A 16,045-nucleotide genomic window follows, 5' to 3' on the forward strand; every position below is an offset into this window, starting at 1 on the left:
CCATTTGTAGGACCAGTATGTATAGGTACTAGAAAGTGGCAGATTAGATTACTCTACTGTGCAGTAATTGCTGAGCACATGTAGACAGTGACAATTTACTGCACATTAGATTAGTCTAACGTGCAATAAAGCATCTCATGTACATGCACACACAGGGACACGAAACATGTTTCTTTATTTTGATTTTAGCAACAGCAGTTCAGTGGTATTTGAACTGAGACTATCAAATTCTGTTCTTATTTATGCGACAGTTCTTATTTAAATCAACAGTAACTTTCACTTATTTTGATGGAGTTGCTCTGGATTTTCAGAAGTGTGAAGGAGACCAATATGTGATCAGTAACAATATTTACTGAAAATAAATACTGAAATAAATACTGAAAATGAAAATAAATGCTGAGAATGAGAGGAAAACTAACCTGAATATGATGCACAATTAAATTATTTTCTGAAACAAGAACATTTATTTAATTTTAAATAAGTTATAGAAACACTCCTTTCACATAACTTCAGAAATAATAGACCCAAGACAATACATGATATAGCCACAAAAAAATATATGAGTGCCATGGTGCCTATGGGAAACATTACGAGAGTGATCACTCACTCACTGATCATAGCTTTAGGACAGCACATCCTTAACTAGTACTTGTGAAATTTGCTACACTGTACATTCAGCAGATTCAGTTCCTAGGCTATGACCAGCTTGCAGTTTTGCCTATCCATATGAGATAATTGTAATAAAAACAAAATTATTTGAAAATGGAATGTAATGCCAATCCCAAAAAGCCTATCGTTGGGAAGATGATTCCTTAAAATAAAACAATTTTCAGCATTTGATTAGAATGATATAAACTATTTTTAATATATTTTCTTCTGAGGGCAGGAACACGCCTTTAATTACATGCAAACTATCCTTGTTCCCTTTTCATATAATATGCATACAATGACACCTTTAGCATTGGCACCACTTCCAGTGTAAAAGGCAGCATCATGAACATATAGGATAACATGTCTGTAACTCCTTCTTGCTTTCTTATGTAACACAAACACCTCTTAACTCTAACAAGAGCTTTATTTAAGCGAAGGGTGTGAAGCCTGCATTATGGGAGTTATGTCTAAATATAATTCTGTATTGGATACTCAATACTCATAATTATTCTATAGGAGAGTTAGTATTGGCTATTCATTGGCCTCTACAAGTAATTTTAAAATTTCTTAAGTTAAGAAGCAATGGCCAAAACAAAACAATTAACTCATGGAGTGTTATGAGATATTTGGTATAAAGAAAATAAACAGAATACCTAAAATCCAGGGAAGTGCCATACAAGGTACATTAAAGCAGCCGTGAGGCATATCAGAATGTTTGCCACATGACAGATTGTATGCCTAAAGTACATTGTGATCTGTGAGGCCAAAGATCAGGTGTCTTCAACCATCCAAAAAATGAAATAATGGCATTCAACAAATTTCAGATAAAATGCTCCCCATCACAATTTAGAAGCACAGAGACATTGATATGTGAGATGCTCTGGGCACTTTAAAAAGCAGGGAAGAAAAAAAAGCAAAGGTGAGTCAGGGAGACTCCCTTATTTGCCTTTGCCTTCCCCTGCCCTCCTCCCCACTTTTTCCCCCCTCCCTTCCCTGCTCTACCTTCTGTTTTCCTAATTTTTACTTATTGACATTCTCACTGACATCCTGTCACACTTTTAGCTTCTTTCATTCCTTGGAGTCTCAGATCAGCAGAGACTTCCTAGGCCTGAAGAAGAGTGATTGCACCCAAAAGCTTGCAAAGAACTTTATTCCATCTACTCAGTTGGTCTAATAAAAGATATCACATCTACTCAAACAATCTTACCTGCCTATACATTTTTGAAGCATCCCAGGACTCATGACAAGAACACTCATTCCAAGAACATCCCAGGACTCCTGACTACAATATTTAGTACACAGATCCTTTGCTGGTGGTGTCTGGAGTACATGCACATACTGGGGACAACTAGACACGTACTTTAATGAGCATTAGCTTATTTTAAAGCACATTGAGCATCACTTAAAAACCATGCTCTTTAGTTAATGCACATTAAGACAGGCTAATGTGCATTTTCCTGTAATGTACCTCACAATGGAAGACAATGTTACATGTGTCCCAGGGATGGGGGTGGTGCCGTGCTTTAATAAGGGCAGCTCCAAGAGCCGCTCTAATGAAAAGTGATGCCACATATAGTGTATCAGCGTCCCTGCACTTAAACATGGCAGCAGGGGCAATTGAACTAAAGCTTTTTCAATGAGCCATTTTTAAGCATGGAGACACTGATACAGAAGATGCAGAAGGCTGCTGTACGGCAGTAATTGCCACGCTGCAACAGCCTCCACACTCATGCATAGGTGTCCAGAGGTACTAGATTTAATGCACATTAGCTAAAGCACATTAATGCATATATAGACGTGTCCACTGAGTAGTGCTGAGCTGTGGGGTCACAATGGCTTGAAATGCTCTTGAACTATGTCATACATCACAAATCTCTGGCTTTGGATCAATATCATGCATGGATTGTACTACATAAAAGTAGATGCTAAAGTGCTACTCAAAAGTGTGCTTGTGGAGTATCTGTGCTAAAACTTGCAGCAGTGTCAAAAAAAGGTAACATGCATTAATTCTGGATAAGCCAAGTGCATGGGGAATACCTTAAGCAGTTCAGCTAATGTAAGAAACTGATTTTTATGCACTATAGAAGGCTATATATGATAGCCGTTTCTATATATTAATAGAAATATATAATAAGGTGCCCATAACCTAGGACTTTTTGTAGAAACCTGTGGAGGCAGTAATTCATTTAAATAGCCTGACAATTCATTTAAAATGCCTTTTCTGCTAAGTGCCATCTTCAGAGTTTTCTAGTTCACAAGACAGAAATATATATCTGGATAGTAATGGCATCTGAATTTTGTGTTTGCCACTCTCAATGCAGTGGCATTCTTTGTCAAATAGAGGAGAAATTAGATTCAATTCAGAGTGTGTTAGAAGGATTAAGAGCTAAAGCACATGATTTAACTACGATATAGTTGCTTGAAAACACAGGTTGAATTGAAGCATTAACGTGAAAAAACAGATTTTTACGCAGAAGAATGGAAAATACATAAAATACTCATAAATATTCAAATGTACATTTAGTAAACTTTCCAATTACGCTGCCAGGATATTATAATAATGAACTGTCCCTTAGCGTGTTTAAAATATATTCTAGAGAGGACTCAAAATCAAGGAAGAATGTTTTCCACTAATAACAAAGGACATTTATGCCAGTGCGACAAACCACAGTAATAACTCAGCAAAGATACAGATGGATTCAGAATCCGTTGTTGATCCAGTTTCTACCCCAATACCAGATGTATTTCCAAGAAGCAACCTCATTATGGACTTTTTATTCTGTTTTGTCTTCTGACCATAACTGGGTTTTACCGATTAGTGAGAGCGCTCAGTTTAGTTTTCTTTCAGGGACATCACATTTTGGCATTTCCAGAGGTAATTTGAGTAACTGTAGCTTGAAGGAAAAGGTTTTTAACCTTTTCCCCAGAATTTAAATGTACCAGTGTAGATTTTAAACGCTGTTGTTGTCATGAAATGGAATGATTTGGTGCTCCTATTTTTACTGTCAGCCACTTCAGTGGTGGCTATTTTTGCGTGGAATAAAACTAGTAAATGGTCCAAAAATTCTTTTACTTCAAACACTTTAAGACAGTATTTGGCAACCTTTAAAAGCCAGGGGCTGGAACAGTCTGGCTCCAGTCTAAAGTGGGCCATGTGGCTGCGACAGCACATCAGCAGCGGGGGGCTTTACCTACACCTATGCCATCCCAGCTTCCTGACTGCAGTGCAGGCCCAGCTGGAAGCTGCCCAAGCCCAGCGCACATTCTTACTGCCCAGCCCCAGTGCAGATGCAGGCACAGGCAAAGCCCTCTGGCTTCATAGACTGAATCCACTGCTTCCAGAGGTGGGATCCAGCCTGCAGAACCTGTCAGTGATCCCTGCATTAGGATATAAAAGTGAAGAGAGTCTGAGGAAAATCTTGATGTTGATATTCCTGAATTTTAAGGAATGAATAGTGATCTAGGCACTCTGTTACAAACCAAGGGCATTCAAGGAGTTCTGTAAGAAATGCCGCAAAATTAGAAATCCTCTCTGGCTGACCAAGTTCAGCTACAAATCACACCCAAGCCAGCTAGCTACTATATGAACTATCTGCAAGGTGAAAGGAGGGACCACTAGTCATTCTCTGGTCCCTCCCACTGCTCAACTGCTCCAAAGAAGGGGAAGCAAGCAGGTACACAATGCCCTCTTATTCCTATGCACTTGGGCCAGAGGTCTGGAAAGCACCTATAGTGTTTGAAGAGAACTGCCAGATTCTCCATCTTTTGAAATCTTGAGAACAAAAATGGATGACTTTCTGACAATACACTCCCAGCCCTGGAGCTGTTTTCAGAATGGGAGAGGAGAAAGGGAGTGGAGGGAGCTCATGCTGAAGGTTGCCCAGATGCTGCTGGAGGGTGGAGCAGGTAGACTGGAGCCATCTGTGGGGGCTCCAATCCACCCACCCCACCCTCTGGATCCAGATGAAAAAAACCCAAACTAAACTCCCTCCATTCCCTTCCCCCATGGGCAACTGGTGCCTCCTGAATCTGAGGGGGCACCAGCAGCTGACTGCCTACCAGTGGCGGGGGTCCCCAGCGGCCAATCACAGACTGGGGGGATCCCCCAGCAGCCGATTGCTGACTAGGGGTGGAGAAGGATCCTGGAAGTGCCACTGGTGCTTCTCTTGGCACTCCCACTCCCTGGCCGACGCCAATCTTGGGGGAGGGAAGGGGGGCACTAGCTGGTTCTTCTCTCAGGACTCCCGCTTCCCAGCTGGCAAGAGACAATCTCAGGGGGGCATGTGACCCCCCCCACTGCATCGCCTATGCCTTCCCCCATTCCTATTTGGAAGACAGCACTGGGAGCAGGGCTGAGCTGCTCCTGGAACATGCAGACACAAGTTACCGAACGCACTCCATTTTGAAGCATCTTCATCTGAACTCTCATGAAATGCTAATAAAATAAGCCCTTGAGCTGCCTTTGAACACTGATCACACAAAATTAAATAAATCTCTCTGTCTACTTTATACTGTGCACCTACATAAAAGGATAGCCAGAATCAGTCCTCAAAGACAGGGTTTCTTATGGTAGATACTTTTCACTGTGGATCTGATTTTGTGGTTCTGAATCCTATTGTGTAGTACCTTACTCTAAGATAGTTATGTAGGTCCTGTTGGGTTTCTGTAAAGTGCTACTCTTCAGAAGTAAGGAAGGGCAAAGCATTCTATGTAATCATTCACTGTTAAAGTGATCTAGTGTTCATACTTAACATGAGAACATTGTGGAGGTTGATTTTCACAACACAGTCATGCAAATTAAAAGATAAAAATTAGCATCCTCTAACCTGGGACAGCAACCTATGGCCACAGGCTGGATCTAGACTGCCAAGCAGTTTTTTCTGGCCTACAGAGCAACAATTTCATCAGCAATTCAACAGCAGAGGAATCAGCAGCACTTTGATAGCAGTTGGCTGGATCAGAAACAGCAGCCCACCTTTGGACTAAGCTCCATGAATTCAGTGTTTTCCTCCTAAAAGGTTGCTACCTCCTGATCCAACTGGAATAATGAAGTTTGGATTGAGACTGCAATATTGTTAATTATCCCAGCAGCTTTCCAGATTTTTCTCATTACTTATAAAACTAAAAAGTAACTGTAAAACAAATATATAACTACAAGAGGAGTAAAATCAACAACTATTTTTAGCAGCATGAACTTGACTGATATGTTGACTTTAAAGCAAAGTAGTACTTCGTCAGTAAATACTGTTGGATTAGTGAACTGAAATGATCTGACAGCCAGCTCAGACAGGAGGCAGATGGCAAAAAGGAATATGCAGTTTAATCACCCAACCTCACCTTCAAATCTAGCAGCTGAACTCAATTAATATTCTGTAGATCGATGCTCATCTCCAGTGACCTATTCAGAATATGTTTTTAATCTGCCTAGGATTTTAACTCATAAGCATTGCGAATTAAGTACAGCTTCAGTGTTAAACATATGACAAGTTAGTTACTATGTTACAGCAATTACGTGCTGGGCAGGGCTAGCAAACAAGAGAAGACCCCTTGACAGAAAGGAGTGGGAAGAGTCCAGAGCCTTTGATTCAGCACCATGGGCATTGCTGCCTTGGAGGAACGATGTAGGCACTTCTATTTGCCATTTATCTCATTTCTAACTTACATAACTCAGTGCCTATTTCTGCTTCTTTTATAATCTCTGAATAAAACATTTAGGTTTCAGGTTTATCATTTTAACTGTATACAAGGTGCACCTGTTTTAGTGGACTGATTTTCTTGACAGTAACCATGGCAACACTTTTTAAAATACAGCATATAAAGAGCTTAATAACTACCAGAGGAGAAAAAGCTTTGGGGGATGGATGGGGAGGGGGCATTATAAATTTAACTTACGTTCTCTCTGCTATAACAGATGCAGTCCTAGTTTAAAAGTAAAAAAAATTGTAAAGCTTAGTAGTGAGGCCCCACATACAGTTCTATAGCTCACTGAGTGACAGAACTATTTCACTGAAAGCCCAAAAGAGTCTAGGATTTTAATATTTCTGTTATAACCAGGCAATTCTTTCCATGCATACTGCTATACCCATTCCACTTCTACACTTCGTATGAAAAAAAGCTTTTAACTGTCATTGTCCTTTTGTTCTTAGACTCTTGGGGCAAGACCACAGTTTCTTTCATATGAAAATTATATGCACATCTATTTAAAGATTATCTAGGGAACTGGAGACACAATATATATAACCCAGTATAATTCATATTGATTGCATGCATTGAAAAATGTACACTATTACAGGGCTATGCCAGAAGATCAAGGGAACAAATAATAATCTGTTTTCTTTGACCAAATGGCCACCCTAGGAATGAAACCAACAAACAGTGGTATAAGTGTTCCTTATACCAATGTATTTTTTACCCTGATTTTTACTGGATCTGACACAACACATGGCCCCAGTATTGGCATGTGGCTCCAGGGCCAGCACACGGTCCTGGACTCAGCACACGGTGCCAGAGCCAGTGCACAGGATCAGACCCAACCCACAGCTCTGGAGCCAGCACATTGGACTGGGTCCCATGGCACTGCCTCAGTGCCAGCATGCCAGATCAGGTCATGCCATTCTGCTTGGTGCTAGCATGCTGAATCATTGGACTTAAAAACAATATGGGAAAAGGACGCAGGCACCAGATTCACAGAGCAGATGAATTAGGCAGAAAGTGAATTTAAACTCTAACCTTCTACCTTTCAGATGTTTCTTCACCACAAATCTGAACAAAAGGGGAGCTACTCTACTTAATGTAAAATACCTGAAACATCCCTGAAAGACAGCGAAAAAATTACTCTCAAATCTAGTGGTTAGCCTGTTATCTCAGACAGAAGAAACTGAAAAAATATCCCCCATCTCCTAGGTATATACTCTGAACTTGAGCTTAGGATAGAAGGGGCACCTCATCCTTTGATATTTCAATGAATCTAGCCCTTCATTTTCTTCGCTTTTCTTGTCAGTGGCCAAAACTAAGCTTTTCATTTGGGGTCAAATGGACCATTTTGTTCAACATAAAATATTTCAGTTTTTCATTTTGGCAAGAAGCACCAAAAAAAATTGCCAGTTTGTTTTATTTGAACTGTCTGGTATGACTGCTGAACTGACAAAACAATTATGCATGCAACCCTAACATATAATACCTTAAAACTCTCCTTCACATTAAAATCCTTCAAAGCAGTTAAGCACCTGGAAGACTGAGATGGCTGCCAGCCTGCTAATCTGTACTGGCTAACTGACAGCTGTCCTCCTCATCTGCCTATATGTCTTGTAGCTTGACATACTAACTGAACTGTACATTTTTGGGGGGCAGAATCTGTCTTCTTGCCATGTCTGTAGTGTGCCTAGCATAATGAAATTGTGGTTTTGACTGGGGCCATTACAATACACATTAATAAAAAAAGTGGAACTATTGCAACATAATTTTAACTATATTACAATTTATCTGTACTATGCCTTTTCATTAAAAAAAATCTGCCTATGCCAGCAAGAAAAATCATTTTATGAGACTGAGTGATACAGCTTGTAACAAGGGACAAAATATAAAATCTCATGGAGTTTTTGTTCTTTCTCAGGTGCATAGGACTGTAGGAAAGTAGGGCTGGAAGGGACATCTCAGGGTCATCTAGTCCAGTCCCCCACTCAGAGCAGGATCATCCCTAACTAAACCAACCCAGCCAAATGTCTATCTGACCTACTCTAGAAAACTTCCTGGGCTGGAAAGTCCACAGTTTTTCTAGGTAGTCTCTTCCAATGTTTGATCAGACAGTCAAAGAGTTCTTCCTAGTCTCCAACTTCAATTTCCCCTGCTGAAGCTCGAGTCCCTTACTCCTAGCCCTGTCCCTTATAGGCCAGAAAAAGCTTACCTTCATCCTCTATAGTCATCCTTCAGGTATTTGAAAACTGTTATCAAATCTCCCTCACTCTTCTCCAGACTAAAAAGCCCCAGTTCTTTCATCCTTTCCTCATGTCTTCCCAGGCCCCTAATCATCTTTGTTTCTCTGCAATGGACTCTTTCCAATCTGCCCACATCCCTCTTAAAGTGTGGGGCCCAAAACTGGACACAGTACTCCATGTGAGGCCTCTCCAGTGCTGAAGAGAATGGAAGCATCACTTTCCTCGATTTGCAAGTGACAATCGTATTGATACAACCCAGTATGCTGTTAGCTTTTTTTCCAACAAGAGCATATTATTGGCTCATATTCAGCTTATGATCTATTGTAACTTCCAGGTCTTTCTCTGCAATATTGAAGTCTAGCCAGTCATTCCCCAGTCTGCATTTTTGCATGTAGTTATTCCATCCTAAGTGCAGGATTTTGCACTTGTCTGATGAATCTCATCTGATTGATTGTGAACCATTTCTTCAGTCTATCCAGGTCATTCTAGATTCTAACTCTATCCTCCAAAGTGTCTGCAACTCCACCCAACTTGGTATTGTCAGTGAATTTGCTAAACACACACTCAATCCCATCATTCACATCATTGATGAAAGTGTTGAACAATACTGGAGCCAGGACAGACCCCTGAGGAACCCCACTTAGTGTGAAGATGCGGGGAGAAGTGGGCACGCTAGAGGAGAGGGACAGGCTACAACTAGATCTGGACAGGTTACAAGGGTGGGTGGATGAGAACAGGATGGGTTTCAATACTGACACCTGCAAGGTACTGCACCTGGGGAGGAAGAACCAGCACCATACCTACAGGCTGGGGAACTCCCTTCTCATCAGTGCAGAGGCAGAAAAGGATCTTGGAGTCATCATTGATGCCAAAATGAACATGGGCTGACAGTGTAGGGACACGGTCAGGAATGCCAACTGTATCTTGTCATGCATCCACAGATACATCTCAAGCAGGTCTAAGGAGGTGATTCTCCCCCTCTATGCGGCACTGGTCAGGCTGCAGTTGGAGTACTGAGTCCAGTTCTGGGCGCCGCACTTCAGGAGGGATGTGGACAGCATGGAGAGGGTCCAGAGGAGGGCCACCCGCCTGGTCAGGAGTCAGCAGGGCAGGCCCTATGAGGAGAGGCTACGGGACCAGAACCTGTTCAGCCTCCATAAGAGAAGGCTGATGGGGGATCTAGTGGCCTGTTACAAACTAGTCAGAGGGGACCAGCAGGCACTGGGGAAGTCCCTTTCCCCCCAAGCACTACCAGGAGTGACCAGGAATAATGGTCACAAGCTGGCAGAGGGTAGATTCAGGCTAGACATCAGGAGGCGCTACTTCACAGTCAGGGTGGCCAGGATCTGGAACCAACTTCCAAGGGAAATGGTGCTCACTTCTACCCTGGGGGTATTCAAAAGGAGGCTACATAATCACCTAGCCAGGGTTGTTTGACCCCAGCACTCTTTCCTGCCCAGGACAGGGGGTCGGACTTAATGATTTGCTCAGATCCCTTCTGACCCTGCCAACTATGAAACTATGGAAATGGTGGGGGAGGAGTGAACCATGTAATCATCTATGACCGTCACATAGCTTTCTGGTTAAGAGAGCCAGAGAGCCGTGGGGTCAAATTCCTTCTTGATCATGGGTCCAGAACCTGAGTCTCCTGCTTCTTGGGTGACAGTCTGACTACAACTCTTAGTCCTCAGTGGGCATGTCTACACATTCATTAATGCACTTTTGCTAATGCGCATTAAATTTAGTATCTCTGGATGCCTGTCAACATGCTGCAAGGTTGTTCCGATGCACTGTAATTACAGGGAATCAGAACAGAGTTGATTAATCAAGTGTGCTGGAGTGTGGTAATTACCGTGCTCTAGCCAGCCTCCTTATCTTGTGTATTAGCATCCCTGCACTTCAAGATGGTGATGGGACTGCTTGAAATAAAGCTCATTCAATGAGCTGTAATTCAAGTGTCCCCACTGCCATTTTGAAGTGCGGGGACACTAATACATGAGACACTGTGGTGCTTCAATTAGAGTGGCTCTCAGAGCCAATCTAATTCAAGACCCCCCTCACCCCCCACTGCAGGAGCATGTGTAAAAGTGCCCTTCATAATAAGGTACCAGAAAAAGGTGCATTAGCCTATTTTAATGTGTATTAGTGAAATGCACATTTTTGTGATGATTTAATGCACATTAAAATAGGCTAATGTGCATTAAAGCGCGTGCATAGATGCATTCAGTCTTCCCACACTCTAGCCGCTGTTAGTGTCCTACAGTCTCCTGCATTCAGCATGCAACAGCTCCTGACATTCCAGAAGCTCAGGGTGTTGTGAGTGCCAAGACTCCTAGCATTTAGGTGCTGTGAATGCCCTTTAGGCTCTCAGCACTCTGGGCACTGCAGGTAGTGCTAGGGAGAAGGATGCAGGGTGACAGCAGCAGCTGAGGTACAGGGAACACTCACTGACTCTCCTCTAATTCGGGGTAAAGCAGAGCTGCAAGACCACGCAACCTTGTATCATGCCCTCTGGTATAGTCAGGGGGATGTACGTCTATCCACAATTGAACCGTTCATTTTTTAAAACATTTCAAATATTATGTCTCTCTGCACTCTGAGTCTTACATAATTGTGATTCAAACTATGTTCATTGTATTTGTATGGATAAAAAAAATTAGGCAACACTTCTACATAAGACTAGAAAAAGCAACCAAAAATCAAAGTATATGATAAACAAAGTAGACATGACTCTGGGCTGATGAACTACAAATCTCCCAAATAGAAATGCTGTTCTCCTACAGTCTCCTAAACTATCTGCTATGGTTTAAAAATCAAAGGCTGAATCTTCTCAATTATGCTATATAATAACTGACAGAGCACCACAGCACTCCTCCGGGTCAATCAGGGAGCATTTTTAGGTTCCTTAACTCACTAATTTTTTTCAAACACATATATTTAATCAAGAATCTTTTCAATAAAGAGCTTTGTAAGCTGCTACGCTTGCAGATCCTAAAATAGTGCTACCTTCAACTTAATAAAAACTCCACTGCTATGGTAACTAGACAGGATATTTCTTTCAAGGTACTTTACATAGAGCGAAAGGTTTTTAGGCACAGGAACAGACGTTGACACATAAGACTAATGAGTGTGCAAAAATAAATACTGCTTCCCTTTACTGAGGACACTACCAAACATTCCACTCTGTCACTTTGTTACTCAAAAACTGGTCTACTATGCCACTCATTATGATTGTCCATACCAGTCCAATATAGTAGGAACATTTTCCCAAGGTTATTTATTCTTTGTGTCAACTACTGTTTTCACAGCTCCCTCCCTTAGAGCTGACAGATAACATCAGAGAGCCCTTGTTTATGCACGGAGCCAATTAGCCTCCTGCAAGATGGCAAAGACTTGTAAAAACTAGTAACTGTTACCCTGTTGAACACAATAATAAAGAATGGGCTATGGTAAAGAGTAGTCTAGAAACAATTTTAACCTAATACTACCAGAATGGAAGAAAGAGAAAGAAAAACGTATTCATTCTTGGTTTGGCAGCTTTTTAATTTAATATTCTTTATTAAAGTGTCTTCAGATCTTCTATGGCTTGGGTATTTCAATAATTAAGTGCACACATTTTTAGGAATTTAGGAATTATTAATGCATTCTGCCCCTTTTTCCTATTATCACTCCATATTAACAACCTCTTGTAAATCATAAGAGCAGGGGAAAGTGATGAGAGTCTATGTGTTTACTTCATCTGGTGAATTCTTACATTCTTAGATGTAACTTTCAATGAGTTACAAGCTGTTTTGTTTGCAATGTGTGGTAGTACAATAAATCACAAGTGCAGATGGCAATCTACCTTTGCATTATTGAGTTCTTGGCATTCTACCATTGCATTTTTGAGTTCTTGGTATAGGGCTTATAATAATTTCTGCCCCCCAGGGTTGGCTTTTAGAGATTGTAGAGGAAAGCCGACCTACTTACACGAAGAGCTGGCATCACATACATTTTTTCATGTTATTCTGCAAACACGACTTGCTGTTAGAGTCAAATGATGCTCTCAGCATATTCTACAGTAAATTATCATTGATCTCAAAGTTCAGTTCCTTATTGTTTCCTATTGTTCCCAGGCTTAGTCTTCTCCATAATTGTCACGGCCTACCAATCAAGCTCAGTGCTACTAAACTATGCGGCAGTCTTGTAACGGGTAAATATTCAGTAACAACTCACTTACTCTGCAACATACCAAAGGTATGATTAAAAACCTAATCAGCTAATCCACTGTCATGCTTAGTCCTCTGATTTTCAGTGCCCTGAATATGCTATCAATTACTTGTGCAAAGCAAAGGAACCAGGAACTGAAGTAGTTGTGGTAAAAAAAACAGGGCTCAGAATGTTCCAAAACAAATTGTTCCTAGTTTTAAATGTGTTTTTACTCATGCAATCCCCTTCATATATGTAGCAATTTTATTACATATCATATAAATGTGTCAGGAATAGAATAAAAATTAGAAGAACAAATCTTTCCAATAATAAATTATTATGAGTGCCTCATTAGCAATAATAAAAATAGCTTTATTTTCTCTACCTTACTTTGATGTATTCCTCAATCTGTTACAAATTATATACAGTGCAAAAATTACAGTTGAGCAAAAACTGCAATTCCTATCCCTTGGAAGATTCTGGTATCTCAACCTTTGTTTTCATTTGAATTGTGATAAAAAGTCAAAATACCAATTTTTAAAGGAATGAAAGTCTCCCCAATGTGATTTGAAAAATGTTACTTCAATATGTTCTCTCTCAACAGTTTTGACTGATACAAAACATTTCCACATTCTTAACATAACACATTTTATTTCGGTGTGTTGAACCAAATCAACATTTTATTTTGAGTCAGTTCAACATTAAACTGCACTTACCTAAAATCCTCTTCAATACCTCTTGGAAATTGTACAGTAGTTTGAGCTTCATACATTAATTCTTCTGTATGGAATGGGCTTCTAGTCAATTTACACCTGCCATAATGCATCCCAGTCATTTGAAACACGTAGTGAATATGTGTTTTGGTCAAAAGATACACAACAGTGCATCATGGGAGATTTAGTTGGGATAAAGAGACTCACCTATAGGTGAAAATGGGGGCATGGGGCATCCAAAAATACATTTTTTCACCTTAGATGCAAGGGTAAGGGTTTGTGTTTAGCAATATTTTCTGATGGAAATTTTTAATTTTTCAGAAATTGCTTCCTAATAAATTCTACGGCATGCTTACCTTACTTAAATATGCATTTCTTGGTAATCAATGACTAACGAATGGAATTGTGTTTCTAAAGGAACAAATAGACTGCACTTGTGTGAAGAGTCCAGGCCATAAGTACTGCAATTTGACACAATGATGTCCACTAGGCTAAAATTACTTCTCAAAGTACTTTTTAGTTCTGCTAATTTGGTAGAGAAAATCAGTGTTATCTTGAAAAACCCCAGGCAATAACTCTAGGAGCTGCAAAGTCTCTAGGTCTTCTCTCAAGATGTTTCAAAAATCAAAAGGGACAAACTCTGTATCCTTAGGTGGAATTTTTTTTTTCCAAAAGTAATAGGTTTGTTATGTTAGTTATGTCAGAAATACGGTAATGTGTGACGTGATGAAAATGGTAAAATAAGAAGCAGCTGCCAAATTTTTAAGAGTGACCATTGCTTAGATTTACTGTCACACCACTGGTTGCATCTGAAGGTTCACCCTTTTCACTACTGGTTCAAGCCATTCCTATAATGGAATGGCTTGAAATCTAGGATTTGAAATCTAGGATTTCATACTTTAAATCTAAGATTACTGGCCATGGGTTTATATTTCAGACAATCTGCTATCACTCAAATAAAAAAAAAATGGTTAATCCAAATGTCTGCACATGGACAAATGCAATAAATGCCATTTACAGGATTCTAAGAGACTATTTCAAACAAAAGAGTCCAAAAAAGCACATAAATATCACTATGTCTTTTACAATTCTATGAATCCTGGTAATAAATATCTATGCGGTCGTGGAATGAAAGACTTCCTTTTCAACCTAACTGATCTAGAACTGCTATCCAATAATCATAGCAGGTCTGAGCCAAAACCCAAACAGGGGTCTTTTCAATTAGTTTTGGGTCAGGCCCTATCTCATAATATCTGCATGTCATTGCCGCTTTAGTATTTTCACAGTGTTGTAACAGATCCCTTATTGCAAATAATGTTTGCTCAGTATTTAAACTAGCCTATTAAATTTTTGGTTTAACAGTCATACCAATACCTTAACAAAGTCACAACTGACAGAATGATATCTTCTGAGGGGTTTATGTGTTTCTTTCTTTCTTTTTCTTCCTTCCATAATTCTTTTTTTTTCTTTTTTTCTTTTTTGAGAAAGACAGGAAGACATTTGATTTTTGTGAGGTCTATAAAACCTGAGTACAGCAGTTCGTAACAGCCTCTAAGGAGAGCTACACTCAGATAAGAATGAAAATATATGTTCTGGACACTGGAAAAATCAAAGCCCTCTATAGCACAGATAATAACTTCAAACAGTACACAAGTTTTGACTTGTTATGGCATTACTAGAATATTATGTGACAAGATGTCAGCTAGTAATACATTTACTTTTTATGATTTCATTTAATACAAATAAAAATACTACCACATATTCCATATACATAGCAAAGTAACTCAAATAAAGGAAGAAGATGAGCAAAGTCAGTCTAAAAGACCCAATTCAATGACACCCCTGCCTAATTCCTGAGCACATGTTCAAAACTTACAAATCACTACTTAAACATAAAAATGGATCAGGATAATAAATCTACATAAACTAATGTTCTCAAACTTCCACCACCACATCTTGAGAAAAAGGCACATGTGACAGGACTTGTCGTGACACAAACTGGTAATATTATGATATGCAAGCCACAGAAGGTTAAAAAAGAGGCATGTTTTGAAGCAGCTCATGACAGTTCATGCCACACTTCCTAAATTCCATAAATTCTATTTCTGGTACTTTCCATCTGTCTCCTTCTAGCCAAAAAACTGGGTCAATGAAGCTGAAGTAATGGCTGGAGTAATCTGTGTCTAGTCAGTAAATGTACCCTGTCCCAGAGCAGTCATCAAGCACATTTCCCTGCTCTGTACAGGCTGTATCCGTAGGCAGAAGTGGAGCCACGCATCACTTCAACTGGACTCGATAGCATTCCTCAGTGACACTGACCCTAACCTAACCAGCCTGCCCATGGCACTATGAGGATGGGACTGAACAGAGAAACACTTTTGTGTAGGCATGGCTTATGTCTACCACACAACTTCAGAGATAAGGTTATCAGGAATGCTTTTAGATCAGAACATCAGAAAGATAGGCTCAATGTTCTCAGCAATTCCCCCATAATCTGAGGTACAGAAGACAGCCTTAGAGAAAGGAAAAAACAGCAACAGACCATCTTCCTCTCTCTCA

The 16,045-nt window shown here is 40.1% G+C and overlaps 1 protein-coding gene across 1 annotated transcript in view; it reads right to left on the reverse strand.

Moving 5' to 3' along the window:
- DCHS2 (dachsous cadherin-related 2) overlaps positions 1 to 16,045 on the reverse strand; it is a 199,974-nt gene that overhangs the window by 81,849 nt on the left and 102,080 nt on the right. The gene's annotated exons all lie outside the window — the stretch shown is intronic.

Source organism: Crocodylus siamensis, chromosome 2 (genome assembly GCF_052110815.1).
Source record: "Crocodylus siamensis isolate JL-2025a chromosome 2, ASM5211081v1, whole genome shotgun sequence".
In the NCBI taxonomy this organism is placed as follows: Eukaryota; Metazoa; Chordata; order Crocodylia; family Crocodylidae; genus Crocodylus; species Crocodylus siamensis.